This window comes from Leuciscus leuciscus, assembly GCF_965113295.1.
Source record: "Leuciscus leuciscus genome assembly, chromosome: 18".
Taxonomy (NCBI): Eukaryota; Metazoa; Chordata; class Actinopteri; order Cypriniformes; family Leuciscidae; genus Leuciscus; species Leuciscus leuciscus.
In genome coordinates this window covers 23,302,223-23,321,809 of record NC_138742.1, presented here as the reverse complement: position 1 = coordinate 23,321,809, position 19,587 = coordinate 23,302,223, and the positions used below count along the sequence as shown (strand labels likewise).

At 39.3% G+C, this 19,587-nt stretch overlaps 1 protein-coding gene and 1 long non-coding RNA gene across 3 annotated transcripts in view; both read right to left on the bottom strand.

Annotated features, from left to right (window-relative positions):
• The window catches only part of chl1a (cell adhesion molecule L1-like a), a 65,253-nt gene extending 48,814 nt beyond the window's left edge, over positions 1-16,439 (bottom strand). The window contains exon 1 of one of the 2 annotated variants that reach the window (XM_082145001.1): positions 16,338-16,439. The gene's annotated coding sequence lies outside the window, so the exon portion shown is untranslated. The remainder of the gene's footprint in view (positions 1-16,337) is intronic. The other variant, XM_082145000.1, reaches the window with a different exon arrangement.
• LOC309481065 lies at positions 697-3,914 on the bottom strand. The gene is made up of 2 exons (XR_014199891.1): positions 3,314-3,914; positions 697-2,535 (listed from the first exon to the last, which is right to left on the bottom strand). It is a non-coding gene; the product is annotated as an uncharacterized lncRNA (long non-coding RNA).
• Positions 16,440-19,587: the final 3,148 nt, after the last annotated feature.

Genomic DNA, 19,587 nt, shown 5'->3' with positions numbered 1-19,587 from the left:
CAAAGCAACTGTACGGTTTACAAATCTGAGCACAGCTGAGACTTTTTCTCTGGTAATTCCGTCAAGGTCAGATCGCGATGTCAAATGTATTCCCAGGAATGAGTGATGAGTGATGATCTGTGAGTACAGTTTGCAAAACTGAACAGGTGAAGTTTGCTGGTACTGAATATTACACATCACCTGTGTATACTCCATTAACTGGAACAGATTTTCACTGGAACTGAATATTACATCCAAATATTGGTATGTAATCAATCAGCATATTGTTGTGTAACTTCACTTATTGGAACAGTATTTCAAAATTTTCGCAGGAACTGAATATTACATCCAAATATTGTTATGTAATCAATCAGCATATTGTTGTGTAACTTCACTTATTGGAACAGTATTTCAAAATTTTCGCAGGAACTGAATATTACAAACAACTATTGCGAAAGAACTATTTACAAAACAACGATTGCGAAAACGTGCACGGATTATGAATTTGTTCACTGTTACCTTGTACGTAGTTTTTTATTTTTATTCTGTATAGTTCTATTTTGTTAATAAATTTTGCATTCTATTTTGGCTTTCTCGTGTGTCCCTATTTTTGTTGTGTCCCTTTTGAGCCACGGGGTGAAACGGGTACGGATTGAAAAACCAAAGCAACTGTACGGTTTACAAATCTGAGCACAGCTGAGACTTTTTCTCTGGTAATTCCGTCAAGGTCAGATCGCGATGTCAAATGTATTCCCAGGAATGAGTGATGCGCTTTCCGCTTTTAAAGTTTTAGAAAATAAGTAAGATATGGCTTGAATGGTTTAAAAGCATTAGCAAGAATAAAAGCGCATCATGTAACGCCATGCAGCCAAATGATGACAGAAAAAAACGGATGCTGTGTTAATTGCGTTAAATATTTACTTACCACTGAGTCTTTTCCCATTTCTACCAGTAACGCTTATTCAACTTCCCGCGTCTACTACCTGCGCAGACGGCACAACTGGGTTGTAGGTTGCCAGGTTGAGCTCACAAATGGGTTGAAATTTGTATGATGTGTTGATTGCGCGAGTAGGCTGGGTTTCATACAAGATCTGGCAACTGGACAACCTTGGAATAATATATTGATGTGATTATTCATATAACGACGTTTGGGCCATACAAATTACTGGAGTTTCACGGGGGAAATAACAAAATGGGAGGGGGGCGGGAGATGGGTGTGAAATACGGGAGACTCCCGGGGAAAACAGGAGTGTTGACAGGTATGCTTTGTAGTTCCCTTTCAGTTGGGCACGTTCAACGTAGTCGACGTGTCGACTGATTGGATCACGCTAGGGAGCCTGTCATCTTCGAGTATTGTAAAAACGGGTATAAATACGGAAGTACGCACCAGTTGTCTTTCGCTTCGGAGCCAATCGGATTTTCTGATGTCTCTGAAGAGTGTTGTCTCACAACGAGCGAGTGTGTCGGTGCTTCTTCAGGAAGTCTTTCCTGGTGCTGGTGTTTACAGCGCATGACAGCGGTGATCGTGAGCTTTCTAAGCTTTCAACTGCTGTTTTAACGGCAAAACAAATCTTTGTTTGTGTTTGTTTGTCTGACAGCCAGTTGAGGGCAAAGAGAGTGAGTGCTTCACTGGTACAGGCTGTACTATCCCTGTCAGTGTTGCCGCGATTATTCCCCTGTGTGCTCCGGCACTGGTGAGAGTGTTTAATTCCTGAAAGAGCAACACGGGTGCGTTTGCGTCTTTTTCAAGATGTCATTCCGCCCGTGCGTTTCTGGATGCGGTCGTTCCCTGTCCCCCTGTGACAGTCACAATTGTTGCATCACGTGTTTGGGCTCACAGCATGCTGAAGCAGCTTTTGTGGATAGTTTGTGTTCTCACTGCGGGAACATGACTGTCTCGGTGTTGAGATCTAGACTCACCTCTGTTCACGAAGGTGGAGTCCCCATTTCTACACTCCAGCCTCGGGTGCTGTGTGATTTGGGTGATTGTAGGATAGTGATGGAGGTTCTGCCCGGTAACCATTCCCCATGGACTCCTCACGATTCCATCACACCGATACCAATGGATTCCTTTGTTGAGCGTGCTGGCCTGTCTGTAATGGACGTGCCAGAGGTTCCATTGGAGGTTCCCTGTCTCTAACCCGCTGCCTCACTCTGAGTACGTCTCTGATACCTTGGGCCCCCTGTGTTGGTCTGTTGTAGCACTGAAAGGTGCTCCCGAGCGACTCAGCCGGTTCTTGTATCATCAGACTTGGCTAGACGATTCAGTTCGTCCGGCACGCGCCCATGTGCAGCGCTGTTTGTTACACATCTGTGTTCCGAATTGTGTGGTCGTCGCTTCCTTACTGGCAAAGGTTGCGATCGAGCCGTTCCTCCAGCCGATATGAAAATAGGCTTCTAAGTGAGGCCTGTTCTTCATTGTACTCAAACTATAGTGAGTTAGACCATTAGGGATCTGTGTGCTTGATTCGTGCCCTTTTTCTAAGCCTCCGTTCAAGTTACTACACAGTACACATTACTAATGCACATCCCTATGAATGGTCTGCAGCGTGGGGCCTGAAGGACGCGTACTTCAGATATCCACTCCTTAGCAAACACAGGTAATCCTGTGTCTTGCGTTGAGGGGTCGAAGTCTCGGAACAAGTCCCTCCCTTCGAGGGCTACATAGCCAGTTGGGTTTCAGGTCAACTGGAAAGGAGTACTCGTCTACGGACTGAGGAGCTTTTTTCCGGTACGGAGGGGAACTTGGTTTATACATTTCTCAATTGGAATGTGTCCGGTCGGTGCTTAGAGGTGAGAAAGGGTCCCACTGAATAACCTTCAGAGGCTCCTGAGGCATATGTGAAATGCGGTTTCCTCCATATGATGACCGCTTCAGAACTGACTTTATGACCAAGTTCCTAGGTGGCCGTGGCAGAGCAGCATACTCTGTGTGTTAACAACACCTACCCTACCAAACCCTTAGCAGTGTTCAGACCTTTTGTTTCTCCGGACTAATGGCTCCTAGAACAAGTGTCTATTAAACACTAGCTTAGGGGCCATGTATAATGGGCATGCAGTAAGGAGGGCTTGGGCTTACCTCACACTGCATTGGCATTTAGTTGCCTAGAGTTGTAGCAGTTTCCTTGCTTGATGCTGCTGCTCAGCAAGATGCACTGCCTAGTTCAGCGACCATTGCTCATACGCTTCCCTTGCATATCACAACTCGCCCGCCACCTCCTCCTATGGGGTCAGAAGCTTCTGAGGTCGCTTCTTCCACTTTAAAAATTCCGGTCTGCTCAATCGTGCCGCCCAGGTGGCCTCACAACAACTTGTTGCCGAAGAGAGTGGAGACTCCATCCCCAGGCGTTCCAGCTGTCCGGATATCTTCGAGGCCGCACAGTTACATCTGTTGCCGCTCTGATTTGTTCCCTTGCTAGTTGTTTACTCCCTTAAACACGGAAACACTGGTTCACAGCTAACGCCAGGGTCTACGCAAAGTGCATTAATAAAAAACCCAGTGAGCCTTCTTGCACATCACTGTGCTAAGTCAGGTCAGAGGAGCAGGTTCTTAGTTGTCCCGTAATGGCCCAACTAGGACCTCGTTTCCTAGACAGCCTTCCTGACTCTTCCTCTGAGATTCTCAGGGATGCGGCACCGTTGGTACCCACACCGGGCCGGAGAAATCCAGGTTCTGTTGTGGTGGTTCAGCTATCTACCTCTGAAAGAGCTTAGATGCTTTACTTCTGCGAGAGCTCCCTCCAAAGAAAAGAGGCTTGCTTACGATCTGAAGTAGAACCTGTTCGTTGTTGGTGTTCTTCTCACGGGAAGACCCCAGAGAGTGTTCAATCACTTCTGTGCTTCCTTCCTGCAGAAGATGGTTCAGAGTGTGGCTGTTCCACTCCACCCTCAAAATGATGTTGCCTTAAAGCACATCAGGATGTAGTTGAGATATAGGAAGTGTCCAGTGCCACAGCACTCTGAGACCTCCCCTGAGTACTACAGGTCGTTGAGTTAAATCTGTTTTTAAAGATACAGTTCTCCTACTTGCTTACTCTATCGAGAAGGTAGGGGACCTGCATACATTTTCGGTCAACGAATCGTGCCTGGTTTGGGCTGACTAACTCTCATTATTGAGACCCCGGCCTGGACTGTGCCCAAGGTTCCTTCCTCTCCCTTAAAACAGGACCAGGTGGTGAGCCTGCAAGCGCTGCCCTGGAGGAGGCAGACCCAGCCCTGAAACTTCTCTCTGTTCCTCCCGCTGGGTGCGGTTTTTAGGACAGAATGCAAAGTCTCAGGACCTCTCTAGCTCTTCTGTTACGGAAACCAGCTGAAGGGAAGGCGGTTTCCATGCGGAGGTTGGCCTACTAACAAAATTAGTGTGGCCACCATCTTGGTGAAATTCCAAGGCGCACCGTGCTCACCTGGGTAGTGAGCTCCTCCATAAAAAGAGTGTAGCTCCTTCCTGGGTGTTGACACGAGTGCCTCGCTGACAGATTAAGAGTTGTGGGCTGGGCGACACCAGCACATTCGCTAAGAAATTAGCCTATGTGTCGAGCCGGTTGCTTAGTGGGCTCCCTTGTCATGAAGCCAGATTCACCTTAGCCCGGTTTGTAGTGTCGGCTTGCTGCGCCATTCCCCTTCTATGGACTGGATAAGTGCGCTTTTTGCTCCAGTTGAGTTCCCTCTTCCAAACCCTGTTGAGTTCCTCCTCACCCTGTCGGTGTTGAACGTGGCAGAGCGTCCGATACTAGACTATCACTTTTATGCTTGTTTAACTTGTGTTAGGTGGGATCCATATGTTGTGATCCCTACGGTGATCCCATATGTGTATTCTTCCATGGGTTGACTCCCTGCGGAAAGCCCTTGTCTTCCCTTGGCAGAGCCTGTTCTGCCGTCACTGACCGGTTGTGTTCCTCCCTGTTATTGGCTGGAACCACCTCAGTGACATGCCATATGTTGTACTGCCCGCTAAGTTCGCTCAGTCCATATGTGTTCTCCACATGTTACCTCCTTCGGGCAGGATGTGGCTTCCGCAGCGTAGACTTTCCAACGAAAGGTACGCTTTCCCAGTGGCCGTGGAACAGCAGTGACTTTCCTGGCCTAAGCCCTGTCATATTCGCAAGTGCGGAAGATCTGGAGGCTTTTGTCTAGGCACTGGAAGGTGGCAGCACTAGTGGCAACTTAGTAGGATCCCAATCAGTCGACTCGTCGACTACATCAAACATGCCCGACTGAAAGGGAACGTCTCGGTTGCTTATGTAACCCTCGTTCCCTGAAGGAGGGACCGGAGACGTCCATTGTCCATTGGCTCGTTTTTACAATACTCGAAGATGACAGGCTCCCTAGCGTGATCCCAATAACTTCCCAAACAATCTTCAGGGAACGAGGGTTACATACAGTAAGTAACCGATAGTTTTTTTTTTTTTTTTGGTATATATGTCAATATGTTATTACTCGTATCAACATGGTATTACTAAATGTAGCAAATTCTATTAGGTTTAATAGTTTTGAAAAGATCATGTAAAGATCAATGTGAAAATTGGCCTGTAGGTACATAGAGTTTTGGTGGAGGTTGTGAAAGATGTAGTTATTGAATGATAAATAATCCACAGACTGCTGTTTTGATCACTGTGTGAAGAGTTTTAAAAAGTGACCAAAGTATTGAAAATTGGTCCTAGCAATTGTATAAAAAAAAAAAAAAAAAAAACTTTTATGAATGAAGCTTGAACATTTGCTCACCACTACACCTGGAATCTTCCTTTCATCTTATCACAGAAACTTGCCTTTGAATAACAGCTCAATGATAATTCTGCTCAGACAATGGAAGAATATATGTTACACACTCTAACTCAAAAAGTATTTTATACCTTTGTCTCAAAATATACTCTGAACGCACAAGTGAGTCGGCGTGTATCTGCACGCATTGTATATGCAAAGGGTGTGTGTCTACGTGCGTGCATCAGGCTCTGTGGGAGAGAATGAGAGTGGTGAGTAATCAGAAATCCCTGAGGCTTTACAGCAGTGTTATCATTTTTGCCACATGTAACAGCTTGTTGAGGAAAACACCCAGCCCAGCAACCATATTCCCAAACAACATCCACACTTCACCTAAAGAGGACACTTAATCTTTAGAGAGGCAAGGACTGTGCAGAAATTAATCCACACTTATTGTGTAATATAGTTCCAATAAATGCAGTGGCATGATTCAAAATCAAATATACACAGTTTATTATTATAATTTTAAATACAAAATACATTCTACATTAAATTCCACATTACAAAATTAAATCAGAGATTTTTTAGTTATATTCAGTTTTTATTTATGAAGGTGATAAAAAGGTGTGTATTTAAGATGCGTAATCTTCTTTTAATGAGTAGCGGAACTATGAAAAGGCCCAATGTTTTGATAAGTCCGGTCTTTGTCTGCCTTCAGGATATATTTATTTCAATGACTGAAAATTCAATGACTGAAAAGAGCTTTAGGCAGGAAGTTGTTTGTAACATTTTGTGGTACATGAATAGGAAAAGATTTATTGATCATTTGAAGTCGAATGAGTTGAACTTCTGTTCTGAGTACTGCATTGAGCAGGTGATATTCATGAATTTCATGCATAGCATATTGAAATGTATTTGTGGTTTAATAAAAGGTTTAATAAAAAAAACGGGAAAAAACGATTTAGACTAAAATCTGACTGGATGAGCCATGTTCGAAGTCAAATAGACTACCATTCAGAAGAGAAAGATTTAAAATAACTATTTTCTGCTTTAGTATATTGTAAAATGTAATTTAATCCTCTGATGAATTTTCAGCATCATTACTCCAGTCTTCAGTGTCACGTGATCCTTCAGAAATCATTCTAATGTTGATTTGCTTTTTTCTTTTACTTTTTTTTTATTGAAATCTTTTCCAACATTATAAATGTTTCACTGTTACATTTGATCAATTGAATGCATTTGGTCCTTGCTGAATAAAATCAAATTTTTATCTTTAAAAAATTCTTTACCATATCTGTGTTTGAACATCAGCTGAATTATATTTTAATGTGGCTGAAAAATGTATTTATTTGACTTTGCATTGTGCCGAAGAACAACACTTAACCATGGTAAAAACGCAATTTTAGATGTGCACAAATTTTGCTTGGAATTTTAAGCAATATAACATGTAAAAACGTTTAATAACTGCTTCTGCTTATCCCAGAACATGTCCTGTTATCCGACAGGAAAGGGAATATAGGTGTTGAGGGGCTGCGAGCGACACACACTTCAGGAGGTGCTAGTGAGATTAGATTGAGAAGGGGGACCCCAGAGAGGGGCCTCATTAGCATGTGAATCTTATTCAGCTTGATTGAAAAGAAACAGATCTGGGGAACAGACCCAAAATAATAATAAAAAGATTAATGCAAGAAAAGAAAAAAATCTAAGCAACATTTGGCTCCTTTCACACACTTTAACATCAATGTGGTGTTAAGCTTTCTTGATCTAATATAAACCATGTCACACCTCAAATAACCTGCACTAACCTGTAAAAACATCTCACAGTAGCAGTCATGTTCCTCATACTTTTCCTGTTCTGTGATGACTGACATTTTTGTTGCTCCCACTGGGCAATATGTGAGAAATAGCATCTGAATCCACAGTCTTTCATTTGAACCAGAGTGTGACTGTCAAATTATTGTTTCTGTACCCTCAATGGATTCGACTGAGTCATATGAATCACGCCAAAGATGAGAGGAGGGGGAGGATGTATGTGGGACAAATGGAAAACGTATTTACTTCATGTTCCAGTGTAAGAGGAACATTGTCAATATGGGTAGGTGGGTGGCTGGGGAAAGGGGATTATTTTGAGACTGTCATGAGTGGCCTCAGAGGGAAGTGTGAGCGAGAAAGCTATATCGGGACACACAGTGAGAGCTCTGTTGAGCCGCGTGAGATGGGCTGAATTGGATTGAAGTACACTACAAGTGCCAGCAAACCATGTCTACAGTATGTGCACTTTGGAGGAATGTGAGCCATTGTGCCTGTCAATGGGGAGGACGTTTTTCAAGTGGGTTGCAAAGAGTGTATAGGACGTTGGGAGTGGGTGTCTTTTGTATGTGTGTGTATTTGTATATTGCGTGCATGTTTCGAGCCCAGATCGTTCTTGTCCTCTCGCTCAATGGGTGGCATCGTTATAGAATATTGTTTCCTCTCCTCAGAAGTGCCATGGAAAGCCGCGGAAACCATGCGAGATGGTAATTACATTAGCTGCGGTCAGCGGGAGAAGTCACAACCCCATTTCCATCAACTCACTTTGATGACAGAACATAAATGTAACACTTACTCCAAGGAGTTTGATAGTAAAAATGACTGTTGGTACACTGAAAGTGAAATGTACGATAAATCCAGGGTGATGTTATTAGTATTCGTAGGAGTTAGTATGTAACGTTTACATGGATAGACATTGAAAACTGTGATTAGGTCATGATGATCAACGAGTACTGTTTTTTGAGCATCCTGTCAAATTAAAAACAGTTCAAACTAGTCTTGAACTAGTCTAGTGCTAGACCCATATACAGTATTCGTCAGCCCCAGTGATGGGCCGATATTTGGCCATTTTTGCAATTACTAACATTGGTCGATTACCAATTAACAGAAGAGTTTTATCTCCCAACTCCCTGCCAAGTTCTACTGACAATGGATAGTAAACAAATGTGTAACTTTTTGTAAGTGTAATGTCATTTTCATTTAATTTCATCTGGTTTGTGTGCAAATCAAATTGTAATTACATTTTAATTATATAAATCAGCATTATATCAGCTGTCAGACACCCTGCTATCTAGGTATCACAACCCACGCACGCTCATTAGAAAAATTTGACATTTGTGCAAAATTATATTATGTTGCTTCTTACACGATTCGTAACACATTCAAAGTGAAATGTACAGTGAGTGGCACTAAAAGCATGTCCAGTTTGATCTGAAACAGATAAATGTGAATCTGGCTACATTTTATTATGTTTGTTATTGTTGTTGTCCAAACAAATCACAGAAGTACAGAAATAAAATGCCCAGTGAGTGGCGCTAAAAGGTTAATACTGTATGTCCCCCAAGGGTCCATATTGGGTCTCATGCTGTTTTTTCTATACATGTTGCCCTTGGGGTCCTTCTTCCAAAAACACAACATTTCCTTCCATTGCTATGTTCATGATGTGCATGAACATGCAGGCTGTTTGCCTGTCAAAATAAATGTCAAAGTCTCAATTCAGCCATTGCTCAATTGCCCGACAGATTTAAAAATATGGCTGGATCAGAACTTTTGCACTTTGGTCAACTATGGTTGTTTTTAAATGTGCTATATAAATAAACTTGAAACTTGAACTCTATTGCATTTGAAAATAACATACCACCTACACTAAACCCTACCCTAAATCTAACCGACAATGTTAACAAAAGCAAATGTGAGATTAAAAAGCACATTTACTGTATGCAATCATGCTATTTTAGCTTGCTTCTACAAGTCTTTGATCTTTATAGTGACTCAAGTATCTCAGGACTCCAGATTACAAATGCATTGTTGTACCAAGTGAACTACCGAGCAAGTTTACTATAGGTCAGAAAAGTACAACTCTTTACACACAAATACTTGCAAATACTTCTTGTGGCTACATCAAGCTACACAAGAAGGTTAGATATCTCCGATGTGAAGGAAGAATGCTGCAAAACCAGCCTTCAGAACGCCCAACAGTAGCTAAAAATATTATTGGCATCCAGCATTCAAAACCAGAGATCTACAGAACATGCAGACCATACTGTTTAAATACACCAGATCTCAAGATAATAACCACTTTTCACAAACGGTCTGGAAAGAGAGGCTCAATGATGATTCATATTCATATGAAGAATGAAAAATAGAGAACCTCTTTATTGTTAACGCTCACTGTCCTGGAGGGAAGAGTTCCCTAACAGGCCCCAGTGGACACAGAGCTCTGACTGTGAAGCCCACAGCAGGACACTGTCAGCACTATACACCAGACCTGTCTGAGAGAAAGCTGTATGTAAAAGCAAGATTTTGCCTGAAAATCCTAAAAAGACTCCATCCTTTTACTAACTTTGGAATACTAACAAGATGGAATACTTACATTGTCTGAATATCCAATTCAAGCTAGGATTTTCGTTTGTTAATGCGTCATAGAGGTCGACCGCTAGTGGATTTTATTCATAACGATAACTATGGACCACACTGGCCGATAACCGATTAATCAACCGATATTTTTTTAAATAGATACTGAATAAAAACAAATATTCATTCTAAAAAATTATTCAGAGGCTTAGTAAATATCACAGTAATAATTAACTTTATTAACTTTATTTACCAGAGATAAAATCTCTGAATATCATTTACTTGATAGTTTGAGTTGAACATACCAAAATAATTGACTAAAAATCCAACAGTTACTTTTGTCTGAAATTAACAGTTATATATTTTTTTTAAATCACTAAAAGAATTTAGTATTTGACTAACCAATTATTTATTTAAAATACACTTAATATATTTGTGAAATTTCCATCAGAATATTTGAGAATGGAGAATTAAACTGATCCGTTTCAAGAACCACAAATATTACTTAATTAAAATCAATATTTTAAATGTTTAACACACACTTAAGAAATTTTGTAAGTTTACTCAATTAAAACAATGCACCCCTCCCCCACCCTCTGACGTGACGACAACTCGACAGTTGAGTGAGTGCGGGCTGTCTGAACTCTCCAGCATTTCCGCTGTGAAATTCAGGTTTGTGTATGTTTAATTTTATCTATGAAATAATTACTGTTCTTTAAATCTTTTTTTTTATGCAAAAGAACATAGGCCTACAGAGACGCAATGGGACTCACCTAACACCGTGTCCTAACCAGACGTGATGCGATAAGATTCCAGCGACAAATTTGTTTGTCCACATTAGATGAGACGCGACTGCGAGATGCGTCAAAATCAATCAAAACCCACAGCCAATCAGAACAGTGTGTGGGCGGAGTCTCGCGGCAAGTGCACAGTACCAGAGGATATTGACGGCACTCACAAGAAAATGGATAAGTAGGCTACATAATCAAATTCAGTTAATAAAAACAGTTAATATTACTCATAAATATTGTTTTTTAAATGTTTTCCCCCAATTATTTCTACTCAATTTAATTTGTTAATGTACCAAATGCAGTTACTCAGATACAAAAATTTATCATTTTTACTTACATTTACTCAGTTCATACAGTGTATGTAATTGATTTAACTGCTTTGAATTTTAATCAATATTTTTAAGTGTAAAAATGTTTCACCAAAATTTTTTTGTAAATCATAGTAAAAGTTTTTAGAGTGTAACACATAAAATAATGCTGAACTTTAATGCAAAAAATTGCTGGATAACAAAGGCATAAAAGCAAGTTGGTTATAAACTAATGTAAATAGATGGTAACAATCGTGACATTAAATATTTGGGTTGGTGTTTTTGTCACACTGTTTTGACTGATTGAGGTATTACTAAAATTAGCATCCTCTCAGCCTCGACGGCAAACATACTGCAGTTCTATCTCTGCCACTGCAGCATCTATTCAACAAATTAATTACTTTATTATGATATGAAAGCACGTATGGTAGTGTACTGTATAACATACCGTTTCATTGTCTGTTCTAAATCCGCACCTGAAGTGTCCCGCTCTGTGCAACACACAAAACAAAAGGTGTCAAGACAAACACCAAGAGGCTTCAGAGATAGTTTTTATTTCGCCTCTAGAGGCCGCTCTCTTCTCCCTTCTCAGCGCACTTGTAATGTGTAATGACAGCGGACCCTTCTCAGTCGCTCCAGCAACGGTCGCAAGCCAGAAAAACTATCGGTATGGATTTTTGCCGAAAACCAATTGTTCCAGCGATTGCGATTACTGCGTTGTGATGGTGTACTTCATGAACATTTAAAATTGTGTTCAAAACAATCTCACACCGAGCCAGTAAGCCTGTTCAGGCCCTGCTATATAGTACAAAAAGTATTACCTTCAATTAAAATTGATGTGGGTCATTATAAGCAACCACCTAACAACCACTATCACCCTTTATACAACCCTGAACTCCCCATTTCAAAATAATGTGCTAAAGACACGCACAACATCTTAGCAACTGCATAGTAAAGTAAAGCCCTATAGAAACCTACACCACATTAGGACAATGGACGATGAGTTTTCAATTTTAGATTTTCTCTTCCAGTTTTGTTGCTATAAATAGGTTGGAGATGCTTAAGACCAGGAAAAAAACAACAACAAAAACCCCTGAAACTAAAGAAAAGAGAGAAAAATATATATTTATCAACATTCTCAAAGACTGTTAGGTCCATAATGAACAGCCTGCACTTGGAGACTGGCTAAATGTTAAATAGACATTAAGTGGGCACTCAGCCCTGGTGCCTCATGGGATTAACTCTGTGTTTACTGAGAAACAGTCTCCACTGCCCACTGACTTTTACAAAATCACCCCAAATCCATTCTCACCACAGCAGGAATCACATAAAGGAGTTTATCCCTAAGACGGTGCAAGAATCCAAACACAGACATTACCTAGGAGAAAATCTGCCGGTGGCGGCAGACGTACAGAGATATGTGGAGTTTAGATAGATGTTGATAAATTGGATTACAGGTTTATATGGTTTTTATGTGCATCGAGGCAGTTGAATGGCTTCAGGACATAATGATAGAGATTAATGATGACTGAACACAACAATCCGAGTAGTTTCTTCACATTTTCGATGGATAAAGCACATTTTCTTTGAGAATTATTTTGCTCTGTAAGTGGGTTTATTGCTCTCTTGTCTTGAGGGATTTGTTCACCCAAAAATGAAAATTCAGTCAACATTTACTCACCCTCATGTTGTTTCAAACCAGTTTATTTGTTGGTAACCAGACAATTGACAGATGGCCATTGATTTCTATAGTATTTTTTTCCCTACTATGGTAGTCAATGGCAACCGTCAACTGTCTGGTTACCAACATTTTTCAAAATATCTTCTGTGTTCAACAGAAGAAAGAAACTAACACAGGTTTGCAACATGAGAGTGAGTAAATGATGACAAACTATCCCTTTTAATGTTTAAGTATAAACAAGCTGTTTTTTTGTTTTTTTTCTAGTTGAATCTTTTATAACTTGAATTTGAAATTGGTTGAATTATTCTGAGTTAAAATAATGATCATATTTTTTTATGTGGATGTAACGCTTAGTTCAAGGAAGATGAAGACGGTGATTCAATAACATAAGATTTAATATAATTCTCAGAGTAAACAGCCAACATGCAAGACAGCGCGCTAACACAAACAAGACCAGACCACAACTGAATGACAAGGAGGAACTTAAATACACTGTGATGATGAGACAAAATAATGAACAGCTGTAATGATTAGTGTTAGTGTCCATGGTAACTGATGAGTGGCGGGAAACTAGAACAAAGGAACACATGTGACTAACGAAAACAAACGGAACATAATGGTGACAGTGGAACACAAAAGGAAATTTGTTTTAAAAATGCCTCATCTTTTTTTTTGGCCCACTGATCTATATGACTAGATGCTCATGACATGAGAAAAAGTGAAGCCACTGCGCCACCATATTGGTTTTCCCTACCTAGTATTCCCTCACATTCTATCAATTAATAGGAAATCATCAGATTTTTATGAGAAAACATTACCTAACGAGTCAGCGTTTTTATATCGGTCTCCCTGTAGCCTACATTCTTACAATGTAAACGTCCTAAACATTTAAATGGTTCTTGGTTTAAAGTCAGGAATTTTCCCTGCTTATTAAAAGTTACGTTTATCTTCATTATAGTAGCAAAAATCAGATCAGCTGACGGACGAGATACATCAGCATTTATATGATACAATGATTTAGGCTTTGTAAGGCATTTGAGCTGACATGTGGCTTTTTAACGGTTTCCAAGATTTCCAAGAGTCTGAAGTGGATGTTAGTCAACAAAAACACATCAGGAAATAATATTCCCACTTCACAACTTACTCAGAGAAATTATGCTGACTGCATGTGGATTTAAAGACATGAAGCTTTATTTCCAAGCATTTATACTGTCGCTCCAAGCAATGATGCATGGTAAAACTTTTTAATATAGTATAGTTTAGTAATAGAGGGCATGCATTGATGTCACTTTCCCGGCGGAACACGCCCTCCTCAGCCGGACTGAGTGGCAAAAGAGCTTCTGTATGACTGGATTTAATAGGGGAAACGGCGAAAACGCCAGTAAAACTAATGATTTTCAGTTTAAACTAAAGGTTGGACTCAATATAGAGTTCCTTACAACTTACCAAAGATCCAGTGATCCATAGATATTGACATGCAGCCAGGAATCACGTTTCCTGACATTTATGTGCCTGATTTCGACGCCTGGGATATGCATCGAGCAAATTTGCCTGTGAACGCTTTATATAAATACAATATAGGTAGGTCTAAATCCATATGATCATCCATATCAATGTTATATATATCACCATATGTCCAGCCCTAAAACTTGTATAGTTTTTTATGTCAGTGTATTTAAAAATTGTGCCAATTATGCATATATTGCAATATTTTACCCCAAAATTCAGCATATTGACACAAAATGATAACTGCAAATTCACATTTCGCTGCCTGGAGTCCAGTTGTTTCTATGAATTGCAGCGATCCATTTGCTTCTCTGTTCAGTAGCTTTCGGCAGTCTGTAAAAATATACCTCCGATTTCTTGTCAGATCTCTTTATATAGTCGATCTCAAAGCTCTTTCCCATTTTAGATGTGTTTTGTGTTTTTCGCGGCATTCACACTAAAAACCAATGCTGCCACTCAGTCTTTTTGCCACTCAGTGGGTGTAAACGCAGTTTATACGATGGTGACGTCACGCGCATACCCTCGATAAGGTATTGTATGTATTGTAATGTTAATGCATATTCAAATCAATTTCTGATAAAAAATCCCATATGTTCATGCTTAATACTTCCTGCATAATTACGTACATAAATAAATCTATTTCACATTAGTTCAGTTACCTGTGTGTCGGTAGTGTGCCGTAGACACACCCATCATAACAATTTCTATATATCGATTATTCTGCTCAAAAAGACCATAAACATTACAGAAAATGTTCGAAGTATCAATTAATGTACATACATATATCTGAAAAACGATTCACGTGCGACTGATACGCTGCAAATCGGGTGATTTTAGGGCAATGTTTGTAAGTCAGTGATGCCCTCTGTCGGTAGAGAATCGTAAGATGGCCCCTGGAACACTTCCAGTGGCTTCAATGAGCCAATGAGCAATCTAGTCATTTATATAGATCAGTTTTTTTGGGCCATTACTTGAAAGTTAATGGGTCCAATGTTGTTTTGGACACCATTGACTTTCATTGATAAAAAAAACAGTTGAGACATTCTTCAAAATGTCTGAAGAAGAAAGTCAGACAGGTTCAGAAATAAAGATGGGATTCCATTTTTCTCATCTCAAATCTCATTTCATTCTCAAATGTAATTTAGTGGTTTGCTGTGCTGCATGCATAAAAAGAAGAATTGTTATATTTGTACTTCAGCATGTTTGTGGTGTTCATGTAAAGCTTGTGTCTGAAATTAGGGTCTCAGCAGGGTATTTGAGTGTCTCTGGATTTGCCAATTACCCGCTCCCAGTCAAGTTGGGTCACAATGAAAGAGGTTCGACCTATTTCTCTGTGAAAAGCTGCAGCAGCCTGAATAGACAGACTTCAGAGAACAAACTATAGCCCCTGCCCTGAGCGACCTCTTCTTTCTCGTGTGCCTGAGAAGAGCCCAAACGTACACAATACACATGCTTTGCTCCGCCATCCAGCCTGGTTAACACACTAAATAAAGTTAAATAAAATTATTCCACTATTTCACTGTATTATTGCAGATAGTTATTGCAGAGGAGTAAAAGGCCAAACACATGCCACCATTGGTATAAATTATTTGCTGATGTTTTTTGTGTGTGTTTTTTTAATAATATTTAATAATATTTCAATATTGCAGTATTATTTCAATATTATTATTCCAAATGTAACATTCTGCTATTTCTGTACAGCTATTTCTGCCTTATCTAGCCTAACTGGTACAGAAATAAAGAAAAGACTGAGGTGTTTTGCAATTACTTCAAATAACTTTGAGCACTGGCATGATTCTTTTTGTAAAAGTTATTAATTAGGATTAACAATTGTGGTTTCTCGAGATATGATTTAACATGCCATTAGTTAACTCATTCCCATGTGTGATGGATGAGAGTTAGAGTGACACACTTTGAAATCAAGAATTGTGCAACAAATGACCAATCCTTTGCATTATTCATTCTCGCACCTGTTAAATAAACGTGCCTTACCTGATTTCAGTCGATGTTAAGCTCCAGCGGGCTCTTGTCACAAGAGATGAACAGGGTGACACCAACACGCAAACTTTTCCACACACTCCGTGAGTGAGCGCGTCACCCTCCTCCCTAATCACGGTGAGCGCGCGCCACATCTACGTGCACTGGCAGGAACGCGAAATCACAAACTAGAACGACCACTATAACATGAGAATGAGGATTGTATTTCTATTCTAAAAAGGGAACACTTAAAACTTTAATTAGTGTCAATGCTACACATATTACATGAAAATGCAATCACACACGTGTAAGAGTTTAGCTGGTCGTATTTATAGGCTACTGTAATTCCAGGCATTATGGGCGGCATTTTCGCACAGGTGAATTTCACAGCTCATAACTGTGTTTCATTAACTTATATTATCGTTTATATATATATTTTTTTTTTTAATTATTATATTAAATATATAATATACATTTTTAAGACTGATGTGACAGTTTTTTGAGTACTTTACCATACCCCTTACAAAAATAACCTACAGGAATCCTGCAGGGATTTTTTTTTTTTTTTTTTTTTTTTTTTGCAGGTATACTGCAGGATTTTTCACTTGTGTTGGATGTTCCTGCATGTTTCTGTTGTACTGAAGGGTTCATTCTAAAACAGGAATGTCCTGCACATACTGCTGTATACCTCATGCAGAAACAAAATGTTTTCTTGCAGGAGTTTTTTTTTTTTTTTTTTTTTTTTTAAATGAAAAATAAATAAACATAAAATGAAAAATAAATAAATAAAAACCTCTGATAGTTGCTGTAGTTTTAGTCATACAATTTTTATTTAATTAGATTCAAGTATTTCATGGAACTATTTTTGATATATTATGCTCTGGCTGTTGGCAGAAATAGAAACAATTAGTCTTAACAAATAAATGAATACAATTAAGAGTAAGAATAGATTATAGGCAATTAAAAAAAAAAAAAAAAATCCATTACTCTAAATCATTTCAAAATTATGCATTTGTGCAAACATCCAAGACATTTCAACATTCAAGAGATATGAGTCAGTATACTGTACACTTTTACATTTTATAACATTAAGATGCAAATCCATCTTATTTTTAATCCAATTCCCAGCTATTTGGTTGGATGCAAAAAAATATATTTGCAAGACCTGGTACAGTAGGTCCTTGAGGTAGACACAGGTTGAATGTATGTCTGTGTATTTGATAAGTTCAACTGAGTCTATCCCTCTTTCTTTTAAAATGCGTGTTGCTGTTATCCCTGATTCTCTGTCTTTGCTGATGTCATTACTTGTTGTTTTCATAACATCAATGAAAGCATGACCTCTCCTTGCGAATTACCTACATCTGTAAATTAATCTTGAAGGAGAATTGAATGTATGAGGCCTGTACTAGAAGTAGTAAATGGTCAAGATATTTTCTGGGTAAAATGCCAAACAAACAAGGAAGGCTGTAAAATAAGAGAAAGTGTCTTTATTCCGAAGCTTTCCAATATTTACGCAAAGAAATTGAACGGGGTGGTCTTGTTATACTTGCAGGTGGTTGAATGGCAAGTAACCTTCTTTCAATTTGTTTGATTTCTCTTCCAATGTAAGGCTCTGTATGGTATTTGGAGTCAAACCACAGGACAGTCAGCTGGCGACAAACACCAAGTAATATGCCATGCATGTAATCATATGCAAATCCAGAAACCATGTTAAAGGAGATGGACCTTTTACACCATTTATGCATGTTCCAGAATCAACAGCTTGCTGAGCATCTTTAGTGTGTTTTTTGTGTGATCTCAGCTCTGGCTCCGTTGACTGCAATGGATACACCCTTGTAAACCCATTACCCTTTTCTACAACTTCACCCTTTTGATAACACCAGTTACGGCCATGCTCTCCATTAAATTGCTTGACATTCTGTACAGCACAACGAGCCACTGAATCTAAAATGCAAAGCAAACTGTAAACATGGACTACTGATTTTTCACCTTTCCTCTGACAAGGTAACCCTTGGTTTTCAAGACTTCACAATTCATTAACAAATGATTGCAGAAACGAGTTCATTTCTGGCTTTCTTGGCCCAAACCACAAACCACCAAGAATGACATGCTTTGCCCTTAGATAAGTTAGATTACGGGGGAGCTCGTTGATTGTAACTTGAAGTGGCCAGATATGAAAAGGAGAAGATTTGAAAATTGGAACACCATAATTGCAATTATATGTAGCCTATTGTTCATACTATTCTGTGGTAATATCATACAGTTACAGGTAGCTGTAATTACAGCTGTAATTATGCATTACTCGCTTTTTAATTGCTAATGCGAACAGCTTGTACTGAAAATTAAAAAGACTAGACCTTCCCTGACTTTCTCGACTCGGGGCGTTTTTCTCAGGAAAATCAAAAGGATGTGACGTTTACGCGCTTCCGAGAGCCTCTTACGTTTTATAACACATGGTTCAAGATAATGATATATTTTGCTACTGTGTAATTTTAATTAGCCTACCTCACCTGTCGTTGTCATGCCGGTGAATTAGCTTGTGTAAACATATCCACATCACTATGATCAGATGCTTTCTTAACTGCTGTTTTCTCACGGCTGTCATTTTTGTTGTGTGTTTATTTCATTATTGAGAGGAAAGCGAGTAGTAGACTACTAACATTCATCGTATCGCTCTGGACGGCGTCGGGATGCTTCTTAACAGTATCGCTTGCAAAGGTATTTCCAACTTCTTTTACTACTTAAGCAAAAAAAACAAGAGAGAAAAAAAAACTTTGTTGTGACTCATTAGTACATGGGGCATTTAATCATTGAATTGTACGTGTATGTGTGATGTGCACGAGTGCCAGCACGAGCAATAAGTTCCTGGCTGCAGTTCACTTAATGACCACTAGTGTCACTAATAACAAGGGTTTCTGAATTCTACATTGAGCCCCTTAAAGGACAATTCCGGTATTTAACACTTTGAGTCTATTTTGTAGTTTGTTTTGGATGAACAAGAGTGGTGGACAAAGAAATTTTGACAATGGTTCCTGTCTCGACTTTTTGACTATATTAGAATTGCCCATGACCGCTTTAGAATGGGAGTCTATGGCCATGCACAAACATGTCCTTAAAACATCCCTTAATGTTCGTTTTCAAAACTGTTCAACTCACCGAGTGGTTAGAGGTGTTCGTTGATGTTCCAAAACAAGTAGCATAGCGAAATACAGTTTCTGTCGTGTTTTATTTGGCATTTTGTAAAATCCCATTGATTTCCGTTGGA